Below are 22,773 nucleotides of genomic sequence, written 5' to 3' on the forward strand. Positions count from 1 at the left end.
ACATTATCATCCAAGTGACTGGAGTTGGTGTAGACCAGCGAAGGCATAGGAGAGATGAAGTCGAAGGGCCTGGGCAAGAAGATGGACATGAGCTTGCTCTATCTATCTGTCTCTATTTATTACCTGTCTGTCTAGCAATGCCATAGGTAAGGGAAACTGCCAATTAAAAATTTGCAACTCGATGTCTATCCATAGGTAATAACAGCAAGTCATCAGGGGGCACATTCTTTAATATGATAAATGTCAATAGGTTTGTTTTTGTAAGTTTATAAAAATACGCTGCAAGGCATTTTACTCTCTGAGGAAGAGTGTTAGAGGACCCTCTACTTTTGTCTTTCTCTCTCAGATTTGGCAAATTATGTTTCTCCCCAAACTGCTTGAGATGCAGAAAACTGGATGAGGGTTAGGGTGGGGGTATCACTAAATATTTTGCATAAAAGAGTCAGAGGGAGAAAAGGGCATGAAATTCTCCTAACCTCCTCTTCTCAGGTTCAAAGTTAGATCAACCAATTGGTAGAACTTGAGAAACCCTGATTAAACTCCAGGGCAGCAAAGGACAAGAAAATCCCTAAATGAAATGACTTTGGGTCTGGAAATAGTTGTTACCAATGGGCTGGCCCTTGCTCTGGAGCTAAAAGAGGTCAGTTCTGGGGCTCTGAGGTGGCATGTATCTTGATGTAGTACTAGTTCTCTACCTGGCACACTGAGAAAAATATTAGTGGAAGTAGCCAGCAGGTCAAATAAATCTAAATCTCCAGGAGTAGGCACAGGTTTTAATATCATTAAAACTCTTAATAATATTTAATGGGAGAAAATATTTGGCAAATCATATACCCGCTTAGGGACTTGTATCTGGAATATGTTAAAGATTTTTTGCAATTTTTATAATACAATAATAAAAAGACAAATAACTAAATCAAAAAATTGGCAAATGACCTGAATAGACATTTCTGCAAATAAGCTAAGCATGTGGCCAATAAGCACACAAAAAAGATATGCTCAATATCATTAGCTACCAGATTGCTAATCAAAATGAGAAACTTCCCATTCACTAGGGCCATGATCAGCAGCAAACTGTGGCTCGTGAGCCACATGCGGCTCTTTGGCCCCTTGAGTGTGGCTCTTCCACAAAATATCACGGCCTGGGTGAGTCTATTTTGAAGAAGTTGCATTAGAAGAAGTTTAAGTTTAAAAAACTTGGCTCTCAAAAGAAATTTCAATCGTTGTACTGTTGATATTTGGCTCTGTTGACTAATGAGTTTGCCGATCACTGCACTAGGGCAACGAGAATCAACAAGTCAGATAATAAGTGTTAGGATATGGAAAAATCAGATCTCTTATACAGTAGTTCTTCATTACTTATGGGGAATAGCTTAGAGAATGGCAAGATCAGTATGGTCCTGAGAAGGTGGAAGTGATATGAACTAGTGGTCCCTTGAAAATCTGTGCTTTTCTGAGTTGACAAGAGAGAGGAGGTAATCCGATGGGGAGAGCAGCAAGAACAGAGACACACGTCTGGAGATTTGCATGAGGAAGTAGGTGGGGTGACAGGAGAAAACAATCTAACTGCAAGGGAATGCATGCTGGGAAACAGGAAGAAACAAGATAGGTAGATGTAGCTAGCACCTTAGAAATGAGAGTGAAGGACTTAGACTTCATGCAATATTAACAGGAAACCAAGGTCTTGAGCTGAGCATTTATCGAATGAAAATGGCATTCTAGGAAAAGTTGTTTATTTGTTCAATGGCTCCCATATAATTAGTCACCTAAACAATCATAATTATATTTCACTGCAGAATAGCAATGGAAACTAATTCAATAATAACAAAAAATTATTTTGTTCTGCTCATTGTGTGCTGGTAAAATTAAGAAGCAAACTCTCCAGGCTTTATGTGAATTTCAGAAGTATATTCCCATTCTTTCATACAACAAACAGAGGCAATGATTTCAGGATATGATAATATAAGAATGTAATCATAAGGTCTTAAGAACTGATGTAAGAATCATCCTTTCTAATTCCATTGTTATATTTTTTCAATATTCTACCAGTCTTGGAATATACTTGTACTATGGGAATATTTCTCTTTTATTTATTTTTTATTTGTAGCCCAGTTTCGCAAGGAAATGCTCTTTTAAAAACTGAAGAACTGCAGTGTGCCACCAGTTTACATTTTGTCACCATTGCCCCGCCACAGTGCATGCTTGGGAGCAGAGTCATTTCATTGTCACAGCAGAATAATTGTCATTATCCGATTTAGCCTCAGAGCCAAGTGGAGAAATGTAAAAGTTATTTCACAACCGAGGTTTCTCTGGCCTTATATATGTAGGGTACTTTTCTAGGACAAGTGTTACTTCAGCTCCTTTTCAAACCATTCTAATGCTATCACCAGCTATTAATAAAGAAACGGCCAGTCCAATACTCAGAGCCACATTTGTCATTCCTTTAGAAAGAATAAGAAGATGGTGATATCCATGAGATTTGAATGTAATATCTATATGGTGTGTGAAAACCTATGAGTTAGGTACAAACATTTTTATACTTCCTACAAATAACACTATATACCTTTTGGACAACTTTTATCTTTTGATCATTACATATATAGAAATTTCAATTAGAAGCTTGGGAGAAAATTACACTGAGTGGCCAGATTATTATGATCTCTGAAAGCATAATAATTTGTCCACTCAGTATATATGTATAGATATTAGAGGCCCAGTGCATGAATTTGTGCATGGATGGGTGCCTGGGTGGGGACTGGCCAGCCTGGCTGGGGGAGAGGACATAGGCAATTGGTCGGTCTGTCTGTTGGTCGAACTCCTGGTCGAGGGGACAATTTGCATATTAGCCTTTTATTATATAGGATATACAATGAGTTGCCAGATTATTATGGCCACTCAATCACTCAGTGACTGATCTTGTTCCTCCATTTTTTTTGGTTGACATCTATGTTGCAAGAAAGTGGTTCCCAAGAGGGTCATCTTCCCCTTTAAACTACAGTAAAAGTCACTTTAAAAGGTGAATGCAGAGGGAGGTGAATTTGACAGACATCAGTGTTCCAGAAAGTACAGGGTAATGTACTGGTTTTCAAACTCAGCTGCACATTAAAATTACCAGGAAAGTTTACTGCTAAAAAAAAAAAAAAAAAAAAAAAAAAAAAAAAAAATCTCTTACCCTTTGAGACAGCATGGAGGAACCTAGAGAGTATCGTGCTAAGTGAAATAAGCCAGTCAGAGAAAGATAAACATCACATGATCACACACATATATGGAATCTAATGAGCAAAATGAAATGATGAACAAAACAGATCCAGAGTCATTTGATCATAAAACAGACTAACAAATCTCAGAGGGCAGATTGGGGAGGAGTGGGGTGGAGAGAGATTAACTGGAAACATATATGCATAGCCCATGGACACAGACAATAGTGTGGTGAAGGTTTGGGAAAGGCAGGTGTAGGGTGGAGAGGGTCAATGGGGGAAAGAAAGGGGGGGGGGGCATCTGTAATACTTTCAACAATAAAGACAAATTTTTTTTTAAATAAAAATTAATTCTACCCAGAGTCTCTCAATGTATCAACCAGGAAGTTAAGGTTTGATTCCCAGTCAGGGCACATGTCCAGGTTGTGGACTCAATCTCCAGTAGGGGGTGTGCAGGAGGCAACCAATTAGTGATTCTCTTTCATCATTTATGTTTCTATGTCTATCTCCCTCTCCCTTCCTCTCTGAAATCAATAAAAATATATTTTTAAATTTTTTTAATAAATAAAGACACTGATGCCTGGTCTTACCCCCAGAATTTCTTATTTAATTGATGTTTCTAACTATCTATCCCTCTCACTATGGGGGCCAGCCAGCCTTCCCAGGTGGAGGGAATATGCCTGTTGGTTGAACTCCTGGTTGAGGGGACAATTTGCATATTAGCCTTTTATTATATAGGATATACACTGAGTGGCCAGATTATTATGTGTTCAGAGATCATAACAATCTGGCCACTCAGTGTATATATCTAAAGTGACCAATCTTGTTCCTCCATTTTTGTTGTTGTTGATGATGCAGCTTAGGTATCAATATTTTTTTAAACTCCTCAGGTGATTCTACTATGCACGCAAGGTTGCTAAGATCTGGAAACAGCCCAAGTACCATCAGTAGACGAATGTGGTAATGGCTATGGGTTTAAGTTGAGTACTAGCTGGAGGTGGTTAGGTGGTTCAGGAGCTTCATTTAATTAGATAAATACCAGTGTTTATTACTACTATTACTAGAAGCCCAGTGCATGAATTTCATGCACTGGGGGTAGGGGGTGGGTGGAGGGGGCATGTTCCTAGCCTAGCCTGCAGCCTCTTGAAGTCCAGGAACCCCTCAGAGGATGTCTGACTGACAGCTTAGGCTTGCTCCCCATCGGTAGAACATCCTGAGCACTGCCTGGCTTCTGGCTGAGCAGCACTTCCCCTGAGCCCTGACCACCAGGGGGCAGCTCCTGCATTGAGTGTCTGCCCCCTGATGGTCAGTGTTCATCATAGCAACTGGTCATTTTGCTGTTCAGTCAATTTGCATATTAGCCTTTCATTATATAGGATTATTTTACCCTTATAGAACTACTGTAAGGATCAAACAAAATAATAAATATGAAATGTCCTTGAAAACTATAAAAGGCTATACAAATATTTGAGATATATTTAGATCCTCTTGTTCCAAAGAAATAATTTAACAACTTATTTGCACAAATAGTCAAGCTTCAATTACCTCTACAGAAAACAAAGATTCTACCTACCTTTAATATAATTACTTATCACTCTGGTAAATTTTAGAATCCATTTTGTATGGTATGTAGATTTTACACTATAGAGGAATATTCAAATGCTTTTGCTAAAAGAGATATATGTATAATCTAGCAGTGCTTCAAGATTTTTTTTACCAGTTTCCTCAAATGGAAAACTGAGGTAGATAAATTTGCTGTAGGATTTTTATCTCTGCATAAATGTATAAATTGGATGTGACAAAAATCATTGAAAGTTATTGATTTAAAAAAAATGAAACCCTTCATGAATGCAGAAATCCGCAAAAGACAGGGAAATTGTTCAAATTAAAGTTAAGAAAACTAAAGATGCAGAGATGGTCAATAAAATTGACAACAGAAGGGGGTTTGAGACTTAAACATGGGTAGTGTCCAGAGAGTAATGAAGAACGATCAAAGGAGAGAGTCGCTCAGAACCTGTAAATGTGACCTTATTTGGAAATAAGCTTTTGCAGATGTAATTAAGGATCTCAAGATGAGATCATCCTAGAGAAAGCTGGTCCCTAAATCCAATGACAACTGACTTTATAAAACCAGAAAAAGGAAGAACACACAGAGAAGACAGAGGCAAAGATCGGAGGTCTGGGGGCATGAGCCAAGAAGCTATTGGAGCCGGCAGAAGTTGGAAGAGACACGGAAGGACTCTTCCCTGGAGCCTTTGGAGGGGGCATGACTCTGTGGTCACGCTGATTTGGGACTCTGACCTCCAGAACTGTGAGATAATAAACTTTATTTGCTTTAAGCCACTAAGTTTGTGGAAATTTGTTACGACAGCCCTAGGAAATTAATAGAACTGGCACAATGTAAATATTCTTGCCCCCAATGAAGTGAATAGTGTTCTTAAATAATAAAAATAATAAACTTGCCAGTGGAGACTTAGGTTTGTTGAGTATACTTGTAACAACACATAGCAACTTATAGGATGTGACATTGGGCCAGACACTGATTGGTGAGCAGTGGGTTGTCATCAGCAGAGTCATAGGAAGTTCTGAAGTGGAGTAGAGCATGGCCTGGCGCTGTTTTCCAAAGAGAAGCAACTCGTGGTTTTGGTTTTTCTTTTTAAATCTACAATTAAAAGGCAGTAATATCTATGTGTGCACTTTATTTTCAGAAAACTGAGAAAGAAAACTCAAAAGAGAATAATTATAAAAGAAAAATGAATGTTTTGTTGACTTCCTCCCCCTCCTCCCCCCCAATGAAAATACATTAGTGATTTTGCTCTCATTCCTTTTCTTTTGGGTAAACATTCCTTGCACAGGATCAAATTCCTATGTCAGTTTTAAGTAAAATTAAGATAGAATAATATTTGTCTTTCTGCTGTTTCATATAATTAACTTCCATAACTGAAATTGATTGGATTAGAGTAGTGGTTGTTGTTTTTAAATGTGAGATTGACATTGCAGCTCATATGGCAAACCCATATGCCCTGGGAGCACGAGTCCCACTCAATCATGACTTTCTGTCTCTGAATTCCAATATGTAGAGAAGAAGTAAAGTGCTCACATGGGTATCACTGCTTTTTAAGATGGCAACTGGGGAGGTGGAATGGGCAAGCCACCAGATTTCCATTGCCAACGCTGGGCTGGAGAATGCGACTGGAACCTGAGGCATTTTACCCCTGCCTCTGACTGTGTAACTGGTCCCCCTTGGAGAACAGAGGGCTGACTCAATGCATCCACCCAGGGGCTGGAAGAAAAGGATCAGAGACCTGCATGGGGCTGGCAGAGCAGTGATAGATGGATGTGAAGGGCTAATCACTGAACACAAGACAGCCAGCGAAAGGGAGCCTAGATTGCTTTTATAACATGGCAGTAGAGAATACAGCCGACTCACATCTGTCCCCCCCGCCCCCCAGTTCCACCTACAACCCCACTTATCTGACTGGTGGTGGAGGAGAGAGGAGAGCAGGGGGTAAAGTTTCCCCCAGCAGGAGGTATGGGTGGGGAAAAATTCCATTTACCTTCAAGTTTTCAGTAACTGCTGCTTCTCTAATTAAATACACAGTTATAGGAAAATGGCTATGGGAATTCTGCTTATAAACTTCTTGAGGTGCAATAAACTTAAAATTACTGAACTGTGTTTACAATTACTAATGTCAAATGAGCATCTGAATTCTCTGTGGGAATTTGTCAGTAGGAGATGTAAAAGTGAACATGTCAGGAAATAAAAACACTTTTTTTTCCCCAACAAGAAATAAAAAAACAAACAAAACAAAATTAACCCATAACAAAACCAATAAAGCATATATTTTATCCTTAGTGGGGTGACTGACACTATCTAGTTATGTGACACACTGTAAAATGAAAAGTAATTCTAAATAAATTAGTATGTTAAATGCAGTGCAAGTAATAAATCCCTTAATTTGAACTCAATGAAAGAGATACACAATTCATTCATCATTGAAATCAATTTCTGGACACGATATCATGGCCTGGCCATGCCTGTCCTGATGGAGACATCAGGGTCTGCAGCTTAGGGAAACATTCATAAAAGAATGGAGAGGTGAAAATGGTGGTTTACTGTTTATTATTCTGTCCCTCCCCAGTTCCTCCTGCGTGTAGGGGCTCAAAATATTAATGGAAAGATTCATTGTGATTTGGCACATGAAATGAGTCTTCTCCTCCATCCCACTTGCTTACTCATCCTATATGACACATTTATCAGTTCTTTCCTAAAGACATTCATATCCCTGGATATTATTAAAATCTGTCCATATCAAAGATATTGGTTTTTATGAAGTTTGAGGTAGTAATTTACTAAACTTAATAAGCTTACTCCCTTAACACTGGAAAACATTAGAGGTTACTCTGCCCATGATAAGAACAGTCTATGAACAGATTTGCAAGAACAACAGTAACAAAAAATTAGAACTGAGAGAGTGATTTTGGTCATATGGCCAGCAAAGTACTTGGCAGTGTTTCTACTTCCTTTTCTTTACTGTCCCTACAAGTTCATTTTGGAGTATACTCTGACAAGATATCTTCCTAGTTCTTCAAGAAAATATGAGAGGCTGAATTTTGCTCAGTGGATAGAGCATTGGCCTGCAGACTGAAACGTCCCAGATTTGATTCCGGTCAAAGATATGTACCTTGGTTGCGGGCACATCCCCAGTGGGGAGTGTGCAGGAGGCAGCTGATCGATGTTTCTAGCTCTCTATCCTTCTCCCTTCCTCTCTGTAAAAAATCAATAAAATATATTTTTTTTAAAAGGAAAGTGTGAGTGAGGCATCTTCTCTATTATCCTCACTGAAATGATGACATCCCTTTCTATGGTAACCATTGCTTATAACTTATCACCACCATGATTAAGTGCTTTACATTCACTAATTTATTTGACTCTCATAATAAACTATACAAGGAAGGTTACTATTTTTATCTCATTTTGCAGTTGATAAAATGAGGGGTATTTTGCCGAAACTGGTTTGGCTCCATGGATAGTGCGTCGGCCTGCGGACTGAAGGGTCCCGGGTTCGATTCTGGTCAGGGGCTTGTGCCTTGTTGCAGGCACATCCCCGATGGGGGGGTGTGCAGGAGGCAGCTGATGGATGATCCTCGCTCACCAATGTTTCTAACTCTCTATCCTTCTCTCTTCCTCTCTGTAAAAAGTCAATAAAATATATTTTAAAAAATAATAATAAAATAAAAAAATAAAATGAGGGACATTTAGATAGTCTGATTCAAGCTCACAGTCAATAATTAGGCTATCTATCCAGCCTCTTCAATAGCCCTTTTTATGAGGATCCATGAACTGACTCTTCCCTTGAGTTCTTGTCTTCTAAAGGTTTCTGATAACTCTGAAAGAGAATAAATAACTGGCTAACATTTGCGCAATGACCTACTGGTGAAGCTGAACTTTAATGCAGGGCATCTGATACCAAATCTTATTTTATGACATCACACTTCCAGTTATAGCTGAAGTTTTCAATTTAGGAGAAATTGGCTCTGAAACAAAATAGCTGGCACTATTTCATTTCTTTCAGAAATAAAGTCCAGATGGATTTAAGAATTAAATCCTACAAACAAAACCATAAAAGTACTGGAAGAAGATTTCTGTGGATATTTATGTAATCTTGGGGTGGGAAAGGCAATTCTAAAAATGGCCTTAAAGTAGGAAAGATGGATACATTAGATTTTATAAAAATAAAAAGTCAGTATGTGAAAACACTATGAATAAAAAGTAAAGGCAAAAAACTCAGTTCAGGAAAGCAATTCTCTCTTTTTATATTGATTCATATATTTTATTAATTTCAAAAATATAGGCAATGGAATAAAATGGAGATAAAAAACAGATATGGCTCCAGACTTTATGAAGTTATAATCTAGAGAAGGAGTCAGAAACTGATGGATGAACATGCAATAACATGAAACAAAGGGAGATCATGGTTCTATGAGAGCAAGTATTCGATGAACCTAATGTACACAGAAGTGCCAGGAAAAACTTCCTGTGGGGTAATGCTTGGTAGAGATCAGAAAGATGAGTCCAAGTGTAGGGGATGGCAGCAAGAGGAATGTTCCAGACACACAGAGAGAGAGCATGTCCTTTTGAGAAAGACAGCATGGTCCATTTGAAAAACAAAGATAAGGCCAGTGTGACTCAGCACCAGTAAGGAAAAGGCAGAGAGGTATCAATAGATGCCATTCATTAATATAAAGTAGGTTCGGACAGGATGGAAGATCAATAATTTGATCTTGGGTCCAGGCTGGAATGGCCTAATAGGTTGGAGCATCCACCCATACATGAAAATTGGTTGCCTCCCACATGGGCCCCAACCAGGGCTGGGATTAAGATATTTACATTACCATTCATTAACAGTAGCAAAATTACAGTTATGAAGTAGCAACAAAAATAATTTTATGGTTGGGGGTCACCACATCATGAGGAACTGTATTAAAGGGTCACTGCATTAAAAAGGCTCAGAACCACTGCTTTGGAGAGATAAGAAAAGCATTCAAATTACCAGTATAGAAATAGGAGAGATGATATCACAAGAGAGTCTACAGATATTAAAAGATAATAAAAAAATAATATAGAAATATAAGCCTCTTATGCCAATACCTTCATCAATTTAGATCAATTGGATGAATTCCTTGAAAGATAGAACCACCAAAGTTTATTAAAGAATTGGTGGATGATAAAGATCATTATAAACTGATGAACCAAGATACAGATATAGAGAAAGTAAAGCAACAGGCAGACTGTCAAATTACAGTGGGGAGGGGAGGAAGATCTGGGGGAGATAATAGATCAACCGAAGGACTTGTATACATGCATATAAGTACAACCAATGGACATAAAACTCTGGGGAGGAAGAGGATGTGTGGGAGGGAGGAAGGGGGGCAAAAAAAATCAATAAAATATGTAAACATAAATAAATAAATAAATAAATAAATAAATAAATAAATAAATAAATAAATAAAAATTTTAAAAAAGAAGAAATAGAAGTAAACTTTTGGATTGTACCACGAGAAGATCCATGGCTAGTGTCTCAGTGGTTAAAGGTGGACCCCTGCACAGAAAGGTCACGGATTCAATTTCTGGTCAAAAGCATGTACCTGGGTTTCAGGTTCAACTCCTATGCAGGAGGCAACCAATCAAGCAATTGAAATCTCTCTCTCTTTCTCCCTCTCCTTCTCTCTCTCTCTCTCTCTCTCTCTCTCTCTCTCTCTCTCTCTCTCTCTCTCTCTCTCTCTCCCTCCCTCCCTCCCTCCCTCCCTCCCTCTCCTTCCCTCTATTTCACTCCCTCTTAAAAAAAAAAAAAAATGGGAAAGTATCCTCAGGTTAGAATTAACAAAAATTTTACCATTTAAAAGAAGCTTTGTGGACCCACTCCTCAACAAAACAAGAGTAGGTGGAGAAAAAAGTATTTAAAATATCCAACAATTTAAATCTCTAAAAATTATCCTAAGGCTCCACAGCAAGTAAAACCACATCTATTCAAGAAAATCGACTAACGACTAACTCTCATTAGGAGTCTGTGGCACTTGAGCCAGGTCCACTTCCTCCTCCCATAGCCTGCATATCAGTTTGATGGAAGTTTCACTGTGCAGCTGTGATCCAGAAAACAAGGCTCCCTTTCCCCCAAGTCAAGGGCTATGGTATCTCCCTGGAAGAAGCAAGTTGCCAACATTTCTCACTCTTCCTTTCCACATGAGAGAGGTCAGATTCCAGACTTGTGCAGAGGTTAGGGGATCCCTTTCTTCACCCAATTCATTCAATTACTGGGATGATACCTTCTCATAAGGCCCACTTGTTCCTCCATTTCTTGTTTCTTCATGTCAGTAGCTCTAAGAGTGCTTCTACTTAGACTTGCTTTCATTTTCCACTATCTTTAGCCACTTTCTCAGTATGAGGCCCTGTGGGTCAGTTATCGGCTCTTTCACAGTTCCATAAAAATCTAAGACCAATTTCTTAAAACTCTTGGTGAGTGGGTGGCCCCCCTTCTCTAGGCTCCAGCCCTCAAGCAGATTTCCAAACTCTTCCATGCCACTGGTCCAGAGCACTGGCAGGGTGGACTTGCGGGGAGGATAGTACTGGCTTCACAGTCTTCCCAGAACCACAGTAGATAGTTGTTTTATGAGAAGCAGTTATTTGCTTACTAGGCTACTAGGCACTTTGAATGTCAACCATTTAATCTCTAAAACAACTCTGATGCTATCAAAGAGCATACTGTTGAAAATAGGACACAAGCAAATTCAAGCTCTACTTTGTTAATTCCATATGCAGCCTTCCCTCCTAACAAGTTGTAGTCATTTCAATAAAACAAAGGTGTGTGTGTGTGTGTGTGTGTGTGTGTGTGTGTGTCTGATACTTTTTATAAAGCATTTCTAAATATTCAACATTGCTCATTTATGTGTGTAGGTATTTGTTTTTTCTTAAATTAACTATGCTTTGGCTGAAACTGCCACTTTGCTCTTTTCTGGCCTCTGTGGAGATGAACTGTCTGATATTCATAATAAAAATAAAAATAAAAAACAAAGAGATAAAATCTTTTGTATTTTGTGGTATGCTTAAAGTTTCTTTAGTTGGGAAAATATTGAATATAATGGAAGAAACCTTCCCAGGTCTTTTTTGGGGACCGGGCTAGGAACTTCATTCACTTTCCTGTACCTGAGAGTCACCTATTAAATGACAATATTAGGTTATAGGACTTCTAAATTTCTTCTTGTCTCTAATATTCAATAATTCAACTAACTGATAGATCTCTCACAATATGTACAGTCATTACCCCAAGACAGATGATACCTGCCCAGCGCCCCCCCCCCCCCCCCCCGCAATTCCTCACTCAGCTTAGTGAGTAACCAAATTATTAGATTGTGGCTTGAATTATACTTAATGGAATATTTGGAATGAAAGTCAACCTAAACTTTTGGAGATTTGGATTGTTTAAGATGTTATAGGGGCTTTCTTGAGGTTCTTTTAATATTAGTATGTAATGATAATGCTAATTAACTCACTGGCATGATTTGCTCCCTAATGAGATGACAGAGCTCTGGCGCACTGAACCTGGGACACTTGCTGACCTCAGGATCCGTCACCTCCTGCTGAGTCATATTTTGCTAATGGCGTGAATCAGCTCTCGTTTTAACTCCTCTGCTTTTCTTCTCTGCTGAAACGCTTCTTGCCTGCATCTTACAGGCAAAAGATTAGGAATTTAACTATAGAAATGGAGAATTGCTGAATGAGTAGGCAATTAGTTGCTGAAGGATGTCCCAAGAGTCATCAGAAATATAATTTGCTCAGATTTGCAGGAAGGGATTTGATTACACAGAATGCTTCTTCATGATGACAATTTGAGCTATAGTACTTGCCAGGTCTGTAAGTAGGCACCTGAGCACCATATTTTTGGGTCAATACCTATGAGTTCGTACTTTACAGTATTAAGCAGTCTTCAAATTTAATTCTAAGTTTTTGTGATTGGCTGCTTGGTTAGAAATACTAAAAAGTGGCCACTTCCCCTTCACTATTTTGTGAAAATCATGTTAGTGATCTCTGTAGATAGATAAATGTGCCCTAAATATTATTGCACTTTTCTATTTTGGAATCATTGACCATCTATCCTCTTTTGGGGAAAAGAAATTGTCAAAAGAAGGCTAATGTTCCCTATTAAACTGACTAATTTTTAGAGATAAAAAGAAGAGTCTTAGAGATGGTAGCCATCTCATTCTATAAATAAACATTGATTCTGGAATGTCATGGTCAAGGTCACATTGTTGGTTATTGAAAAGAGTCACATCTAATGTCTCTTTAGTCTAGTGCTCTTCTCTCCAAACCACCTGGTCTATCCAATGAGGGCCTGAAAAGCAGGGGTGCCACCAGTATGGGCTTGGAAAACAGAGCACCAAACCAAATAGTATTATTAGTGACTCTTAAAATCCAATGATATGTTCCCTGCTATCTTTCAGACTTGTTTGAACCCATGAATTCTTTCTCCTATCTCCCTTGTGAAATGGAAATGATTATCCTATGCCTATCCCACCACTTGTATTTGAGAAGCAGATAACTTGTTTTCTGGCTTTACAGGTTCACAGCTGCAGAGGAATTTTGACTCAGGATGTGTCATACCTTAAGTCTCACTTGTATCAGATTTGGATGACATTTAGATAAGATTTGTACTTTGAGTTTTAACAGAATAGGTTGGCTTTTGAGGCTGTTGTTTTCTGCATATAAAAAAGGACATAAATTTGGGGGGGGGGTGGAGAGGAGGCAGAAAGCTGAGTATTACAGGTAAAATTGAGTCCTCCCAAAATTCCTATGTTAAAGTTCTAAACCCTAGTACTTCTAATGTGACTATTTGAAGACAAGGACTTTAAAGAAGCAATTAGGGTACAAATGAGGCCCTACAGGTGAACCCTAATCCAATAAAAAGAGAAAATTATTGTAGAACACAGACACACACAGAAGGAAGACCAAGCAGACATGGGACTTGCAGAGAAGGCAGGTGTCTACCAGACAAGGATAGAGCCTCAGAGAGATCACTCTTGCTGACATTTTGCTCTTGGATGTCTAGCCTCCAGAGCTGTGAGAAAATAAATTTCTGTTTGTTGAGGCTAATATGGCAGCCCTAGAAAACTAACACTGCCAAGGTTCTTGTTCCAGCATTAAGAAGCGTTCAGCAATCTACAGAAAGGCTGTGTGTAACTTAAGTAAGAGTGCAGAGATGAAAGATAATTTTGAAAGGCATTGGGAGAGTCAGAGGAGCCTAGCTGAAGGAGCTATGTTCTCCTTGTCTCAGGACCCCTTGCTTTTTATTAACACAATTTGTTCTAAGGCAAGGTGTAGATATACACTTCAAAGAGTAGGGTTTCCTTTGTCCATTGTCAGATTGGGGAATAGCCTATGGCTGTTTAGGTGTTTGGCCAGTAGGAGGCAATAACATGTAGATTAAGATGTCCTGAGCTGTCTGGCAGCAAAATATCATTTTAATGCATCCTTTACAGGTTTGGGAAAATGCCTTTAGCCGTTCCAACAGGCGATAATATATATAACTCAGCCCTTATTGAGTCCCCAAGTTTCATCACCCTTTTGATGAAACTCTTGCAATTATGACATGCTGGAATTGGCTTCCAGCATAACACATCACCTTTGATTATACTGTCATGTGCCCCATAATGGTGTTTCAGTCAATGACAAACTGTATAATATGATTACTAGAGGCCTGGTACATGAATTCATGCAGGAGTGGGCCCACCCCAATCGCACTGATCGGACCAACAGGAGGGCCTGTGAGTGGTTGGCCAGCTGGTCCCACCCTCTGGTCAAACTCCTGGTTGAACTCCCTGTCAAGGGGACAATTTGCATATCAGCCTTTTATTTTATAGGATAGCCCCATAGTGGTAATGAAGCTGAAAGAATGTTATTGCCTGGTTATGTTTTAACTATCATATCCTCATAGCACAATGCATTCCTTACATGTTTGTGGTGATACTGATGGAAACAAACATGCTGTGTGGCCAACTATATAAAAAGTATAGCACATGCAATCACAGTCATAGGCTAGAGCATCTAGCTGTGTGTAAGTGCACTCAATGATAGTCACACAATGATGAAATTGCTTAACAATGCATTTCTCAGAGACTATCCTCTTGTTAAGTAGTGCATGACTATACTATCCAAAGCACAATCAGTACATCTGGGTGATCATGCTTTCCTGTGTCAATGTCCTTACACTAGCTCTTAGATAGTTCTTGTTACTCATTCCTTACACATTAAGGATGTGGCTACAATAACCAAGAATGTGGATGGAGGGTTAAAAATAGGATAACAGCCTTAAACTCTACATTCCAAGATTAATTCTATAAATGAAATCTTTCTTCTGTTTTTAAAAAAAAGATGTGCCTACTAAGGAAACAACCTATATATTTTTTTATTTCTCTGCAGGGTATTGGTATAACCAACCAGAAGGATAGTTCATCCCTCCCAGTGAACAGCAGCCAAACACTGAACACCAAGATGCAGTGGAGAAATTAAAATCTATTGCTAGGTGCCATGCAAAGAAATTTGGGAAGCTATTGCTCAAAATTCAGGTATTTTTGGAGTTAGGAGAAACAGGTAAGTGGAAGTGCGGGCAGGGCAGGCTTGAATTGGAGAAACGTGGAACTTGACCATTTATTGTAAGGGGCTTCAGCGCCAGATCTTCCTGAGGGATTCTGGTGTTGATCCTTTGGGTCCATGGGGATGGGTGAGACTTGGATTCCTGGTACAGCTGGAGGATGGGGTAGCACATGCGCAGCACTGTCTCTGCAAAATGATTCAAGGATTGTATTAATCACCTTTGCTTTAAGGGAACAGAACCAGTTTCGCTGGGTCAGCTGGCAATGCTAATTCATGAAAGAGATAGTGGTTTTATGCTGAGGATTTAGCATAACCACATAGAACCAAACCAACAAAATCGTTCCCTTTATCATGTCTTACTTTATTTAAGCCACGTTAGAAGCCACAAGTGTATATCTGGTTATTCAGTGCTTTGAAGATTAGTTTCAATATTTTAGATTTAAAAGAATAATAATTTGGACTCCTTTCATTCTCAGTTCATCTACTGCACTTTGTGCTTTTTTAAGTCTAATGTAAGAATATCAATTTTTATCCTTCATCAACCCTCCCATCCCACTCTGTAGTGTTTTAAAGTAACACACTACTTTAAGCCATGGCTCCCCTGAGGGTCTGATTGGAAAAGAAAGGGATCAGTGACTCAGAATGTTTGCTTCAGCTGGACAACAGCTGCTGGACAAATTTCCCTGCAGGGCCCAGGCACATACTATGCACTAAGGCTGTCCTCTGGGTCATTGTTACCTCTATGCTGACAGCCTACATTAGCTAATGCCCAGACTAGTGAGGGGGAGCAGGGTTTGCAACTCCAAGATATGCATTTTTTGGAATATTGATTATTTTAAGATTGTTATTTTTAAGAAAGAAAAGACTCAGGAAGAACCTCTGACTAACTGCCTAAAAGAATTGAGATGGAGGATACCCTGTTTTCCCGAAAATAAGACATCCTCCAGAAATAAGACCTAGCGCATGGAAAGATAAGACATCCCCTGAAAATAAGACCTAGCGCAACTTTGGGAGAAAAAATTAATACAAGACACTGTCTTATTTTTGGGGAAACAAAGTAGATAACTACCTCATAGATAATGGTAGTTTCATATGAACTAGGTGTGATGGACTGGAGGGAACCTATCAAGACACCTTTGGTTAAAGTCTTCTCTGGGACCCATTATTAAAGATAGGCTAGCAGACATTTGTTTACCAAACATTTGTTTCTCCATCTCCAAGTGAACTACCTTCCTGCCTTTCGAAGCCTAAACCACTAGCCCCCTTTCTCCTTAGCTCAAGGTTGCATATAAACTTTAACCGTCTGATTGGTCCTTGGATCCCTTATTCTTACAAAACCCTCATGTGTACATATATAATAAATTTGGTTATCTGCTCCTGTTAATCTATCTCATGTCAATTTTATTATTAGACCAGAGAGAAGCATTAGGAGAGAAAATTCTCCCCACCCCCCAACACTAGTCCGTCTTTTGAATTCAGCAGTAAAAATCCCACCTAAACAAAAATGATGTTCAGGAAGGAAAACCAAGAGTGGGTAGGGCTTCCAGAGAAGGAGTCAGTGGCTTAGAGCAGCGTTTTTCAACTGCTGTTCCGCGGCACAGATGTTGCCTGGTGTGCCGTAGGTGCAGACAAGACAAGAATTTTATAATTTTTCACTATTTTGTTTACTTAATATTTCATAATAAAGTAATTATAAAATACTTTCTTTGTGTTTATTTGATTCCTATTCAAGAGAACTACTTTATATATAGTCAATATAGGCACAAAGTTAAATTTTTTAACATTTTCTAATGGTGGTGTGCCTCGTGATTTTTTTCATGAAACAAGTGTGCCTTTGCCCAAAAAAGGTTGAAAAACACTGGCTTAGAGAACAGGATGATCTCTGGACTGACCTTCTCATCCAATACCTGGCCCGTCGCTGCTGCCTGTGGATTTTTACAGGCAGCAGGGGGAGCTTCTGGCAAAATTTTGAAAGAAGCATTTATTTATTTTTTTTCTCTGTTAAATACACTCTTACCCATTTGGTAGTTCTCATCCCAGGTATCTGCCCCTGGTGATATGTCTAACCCAGACCTCGCTAACTCTGCGACATCGAAATTCAGACATCAGTTGAAAGAAAGTTAACCTTTCAAAACCAGAGTAGTTGTGCCTCTGAGCACCTGCTATTACCTTGCATATTGCACATCCTGAGAAGGCTCCTGTGCCCAATACCTGCATTGCTTTATTCAACCTCTGCAATTGAAGACGTCGATTCTGTTTTCAACCCCGTTGGGGGAAGGAGGGTGTGGAATTGCACAAGGTGGTTAAGTCACAGAGGAGTGACCCCCAGTGGAGATATTTTTCATCTCTGTTACCCACATACTTTTTGAAATGGGGAAGGGTGGAGTGTTTTAAAGTAACCCAGGTGAGTATTTGATATGAATATCTGATATTTCCCCTTTTTCTGAATGTATTTCTAACAGACAAGAACTTTAAAAGAAAACAATCACAGACTGATACCACCTCTAATAATATTAAGATGAGTTCTTCAATATCATCTAATGCCTAGTCCACAATTGTTTTTAATGTCTGTATAAATCACATGTATAAGCCATGATTTATTTAATAAATTCAAAATTAAAGGACATTTACTTTCTAACTTAGGGCTATTATAAACAACATTATTTTTAAGGACCTTGTAACTAAATCTTGACAGAATTCTTTAGCATTTTCTTTCTTTTTTTTAATATATATTTTATTGATTTTTTACAGAAAGGAAGGGCGAGAGTTAGAGAGCCATAAACATCGATGAGAGAGAAACATCGACCAGCTGCCTCTTGCACACCCCCCACCGGGGATGTGCCCACAACCAATGTACATGCCCTTGACTGGAATCGAACCTGGGACCTTTCAGTCCACAGACGGATGCTCTACCACTGAGCCAAACCGGTTTCGGCAGAATTCCTTAGCATTTTCCTCATGATAAATTCCCAGAGATAAAACTGCTGTTGCAAAGGTTATGCTTATTTTGAAAATGTGTATAATATATGTAACTGAGAGACTCATTTCCAGAAAGATTCAATCAATTTGCCAAACCATCATCAATCTCATCCTCTGCATCTTCATCAAGACTGAATATTAATCTCTAGTAGTTATTTTTTGGACCATTATGATAGCTGAAAATGAATTGCGTTGAACTTGTATTTCAATACTACCTGGAGGCAAGTCACTCTAATATGTTCACTGGCCATCTGTATTTCCTACTTAGTAAATCACCTGCCTATACATTTTGTCTATTTTGAAAGGAGTCTCCATATTTTTCTTAAATTGTAAAGGCTCTGTCATAGTAAGGTGTTCATCTTTTATTTATGTTGTGAATACATTCCTAGTTTATTTGTTTCTAAAATGTTGATTTTATTTTTTGTTTTAGGACATTCACTGCCATCAATCTTTCACTTTATGCGTGCTAGGGATCATTTTTATAAAATCCTTTCTCAACATAAGACCTAAGGTGATACAGTTATATATATATATATATATATATATATATATATATATATATATATATTATTCTAGTATTTTATTTACAAGTTTATCATCATTAACTTGGGAAGGCCTTACTTATATAAAATGCAACTGACATGTAATTTTATTGTTTTATATGTCTTTATCCAATTTTCAAGATTATATATATTTATCAATTATATCTATTTCTAGATAGAATACATGTGTATATAAAAATTACATATATCTCCTGCCCCCATGGTTGTTTAACTTCCCATGCCCAGCTCAAATTGGGACTTGGGTAACAGACAGAGACTTGGCTGACAGAAGCTGCCCTTTCACTACAACAAGACTTGTTTGAGTTATCTTGTACTCATGGTGTGGGGAAGTGGGTTTTTGATAACTAAATCCAGCCTACCACCAGGAATGTTCAGGGCCTACCAAGAAGGCAAATAATCCTTTCCACAAATATTTATAGGGTAAAATAAGATTGTTATTAGAGTAATAAATTTGACAGTAAAATAGTAGACAAGTTTTCAGGCTAATTTAAATTGGTTCATTGAAATAAGCGAATATTCTAGAAAAATTGATTGTACTGGACAAAAAGTAGTTCCTAAAGTGTTAACTAAAATTTTTATTGGTTGTTCATCTCATGATAAATTGCATCACATGTAATGAACCTAACGCAGTCATATTATAGTGCAAAAAATTAAAGTTTAAAAGCTATCAAGACTACATTATAAAATTTTCAAAAAGTTCCTAATATTTAAATCAAAAAAATGGTGAGTAGTAGAAGAATATCATGTAAGGAAAAATATCCTGTAAGTAAATTACATCTAGAAAATTTGTACTTTAGAAAGTTAATTGTAATGCTAAAAACAAGACACCCATGAAAAACATACATAGTGTCAAAACAAGCCAGAGGAAAATCATTTGGGCAAAAAATGAAAAAGGATCCCAAGTCTAATTTATAGAAAATATTACTTTATTAACTTTTTGTTGAGAATATGTTTGTATAGTTTTAGAAAACAACTCTGAGACCATGTGGATTTGGCAACAGAGAGGAATTGACAGGACTACTCCAGCCATGAAGACAGAAGAGAAGCAGTCCAGAGATGGAAGACACTGACATCACCTTCCTAGCAGTCAACAGCTGTGTGTCACTGCAGATTGCCAGGACCAAACCAGCGAGGGTCGGACTTGCATTACCACCATTTGTCCACCATCAGTAAAAACATCATTGCTGACATGTACACATAAGGAACTGTTTGACATTGAAATTGGGTCTTAAAAGTACTGTTGGCCAAGAAAGAAACTCAAAATAAATAAATTAATTAATTAATTAATTAATTGAAGTGAAATAAATAAATAAATAAATAAAATTACATATATAGTCCTTGCCAGTTTGGCTTAGTGGGTAGAGCATCAGTCTGCTGGGTTCAATTCAGTCAAGGGCACATACCTTGGTTGTGGGCTCCTCCCTGGCCTTGGCCTTGGTCAGGTGCATTCCCTCTCTTTCACTCTACCAAAAAATCAATGGAAAACATCCTGATGTGAGGATTAACAAAATACATACATATATACATACATACATAAATATTACATACTAGAGGCCTGGTGTATGGATTTGTGCACTGCTCGGGGTCACTCAGCCTGGCCTGTGCCCTCTCTCAATCTGAAACCCCTCAAAGGATTTAATAGTGAGCAAAAGGGCAGGCAGCCAGGAAGTAGCCCAGGCCAGGTGCCACATCGCTCCCACTCATCCCAGCTCTACTGCACCTGCCATCACCCAGTAGCACTACTGCTGAGATGGGAGAGGCTTGCACCATCTCAGCTGTTCTCACCAGCTGTGAGCCTGGAGTCTGGCACCCATAAGTCAGCTGAGCCGTGTTCCCGCTGTGGGAGCACACTCTCCACCAGGGGAAGCTCCTGGATTGAGCATCTACCCCCTGGTGGTCAGTCAACATCATAGCAACCAGTTGACAGGGTCGTTCAATTGTTAGGTCATTTAGGCTTTCATGTATATAACCATATATATCTTTTCTCAGGTTTATTATTGATCACATGTTATTTCCCTTATCCTTCCACATATTTAACAATAATTATAGAACTGCTACTATACTCCCTGTGCTGTAAATAGTAGGTGCTGAGGGAATCTTTGGAACAAAACAGAAAAAAGGCCCTTCCATTTTAGAGATCATACTACAAAAGAAGAGAGGGCAATAAAAAGGAAACATAGATATGCAATGGAATTTTAGTGCTCTGAGGAAAATAAAGGAAGGCAAAGGAATAAGAGAGTTACTGTTAGGTCTGATCAAATAATTGAATCAACACCCCTTCCCCTGGGAACTAACCTTTAGATCACTTCACAACTGACATTCCCTTTTGCTTAGCACTTGCTGAGACCACATTCCACTTGCTAAGACCATTATCTTCCCCTTAGAACCCACCTAGAATTCAGAATTTATCTGAATTCTCCACCCAGATAAAGCTTGCCTAGAGTCCTTTAAAATCTCTGACTCCCCATCCCTGGGTGCTGGTGCCATTTTGAGGCTCAGCCCATCTGATTTTCCAGAAGATCTAATAAATTCATAATTTTTTACCCCTTTGGTCTTGTGCATTCCTCCTTTGGAGACCCTAAAAGTGATAAGAACAGTGGAATTACTTTAGGGAAATCAAAGAAGCTCTCTGGGGAGGCAACATTTCTCAGGACTGGGATTAGTTATGGCAGTGATCAGCAAACTCATTAGTCAACAGAGCCAAATATCAACAGTACAACAATTGAAATTTCTTTTGAGAGTCAAATTTTTTAAACTTAAACTTCTTCTAATGCTAATTCTTCAAAATAGACTTGCTCAGGCCGTGGTATTTTGTGGAAGAGCCACACTCAAGGGGCGAAAGAGCCGCATGTGGCTCGCGAAACGTAGATTGCCAACCACTGAGTTATGGTATTTGTGTTTTATTGGTCTTTTAAAAGAATGAGCCCTCAGATTTATTTATCAACTCTACTGGCTTTATTCTTTACTAGAAGCCCGATGCGCGAAGAGTCGTACCAGAATGGCCTTCCTTTCCTTGGCTGCCAGCACCACTTTCGTCTAGTCCTGAGTTACCTTTCACCTTCCTAGCTGCTCAGAAGTGCAGAGCGGCTGGGGAGAGGGACAGCCACATATGCAGATTAACTGCCACTTTTGTTGGTTACTCACTCCTGATTGGCTGTGACCAAAATTACGGTCAACTAGCATGCTTTTCTATTATTAGGTAAGATCCATTCGTTTCTATTTGTATATGTATTTAATTCTTATTTTATGATTTCTCTTATTGGTTCAAAGTCCTGTAGCCAGTGCTTTAAAAGGCCAAAACTCAAAATGTCAGAGTTTGGAGTAAGAAAAGGTTTATTTATCAAGAGCATGATAAATAAATCCTTTCCTTTTCAAGATGGGAGTTCTCATTCTCAAATCCATCTTTAAATGTATAGGGTTCAGCTGAAGCCGGTTTGGCTCAGTGTAGAGTGTTGGTCTGCGGACTGAAAGGTCCCAGGTTTGATTCCGGTCAAGGGCATGTACGTTGGTTGCGGGCACATCCCCGGTAGGGGGTGTGCAAGAGGCAGCTGGTCGATGTTTCTCTCTCATCGACATTTCTAGCTCTCTATCTCTCTCTTTCTCTCTGTAAAAAAAAAAAAAAAAAAAAAAAAAAAAAAAAAAAAAAAAAAAGTATAGGGTTCAGTGATAGATCCTCCCTTCCCCCAACTGATGGACGGAGAATGACGTAAACTCCACCTGCAGCCCGAACATTTCTGAGCATCTAACCCAGCACCTTATATGGACTGTACATTGAACCACCAATCAGCACCTGCCAAATACCATAAGCCCCCAATTTCTAAGTCCCTAAGTGCCTAATCATGTGCCTTATATGAAACCACCAATCAGTGAGTGCCGAGTACCCTAA

General features: G+C 38.8%; 1 long non-coding RNA gene across 1 annotated transcript; it reads left to right on the forward strand.

The window, feature by feature from the left end:
- The first annotated feature begins 3,571 nt into the window (after positions 1–3,571).
- Positions 3,572–18,850, forward strand: LOC123652887. Its single transcript, XR_006742437.1, has 3 exons — positions 3,572–3,583; positions 5,291–5,293; positions 18,755–18,850. It is a non-coding gene; the product is annotated as an uncharacterized LOC123652887 (long non-coding RNA).
- Positions 18,851–22,773: the final 3,923 nt, after the last annotated feature.

This window comes from Pipistrellus kuhlii, unplaced genomic scaffold, assembly GCF_014108245.1.
Source record: "Pipistrellus kuhlii isolate mPipKuh1 unplaced genomic scaffold, mPipKuh1.p scaffold_m20_p_21, whole genome shotgun sequence".
Taxonomy (NCBI): Eukaryota; Metazoa; Chordata; class Mammalia; order Chiroptera; family Vespertilionidae; genus Pipistrellus; species Pipistrellus kuhlii.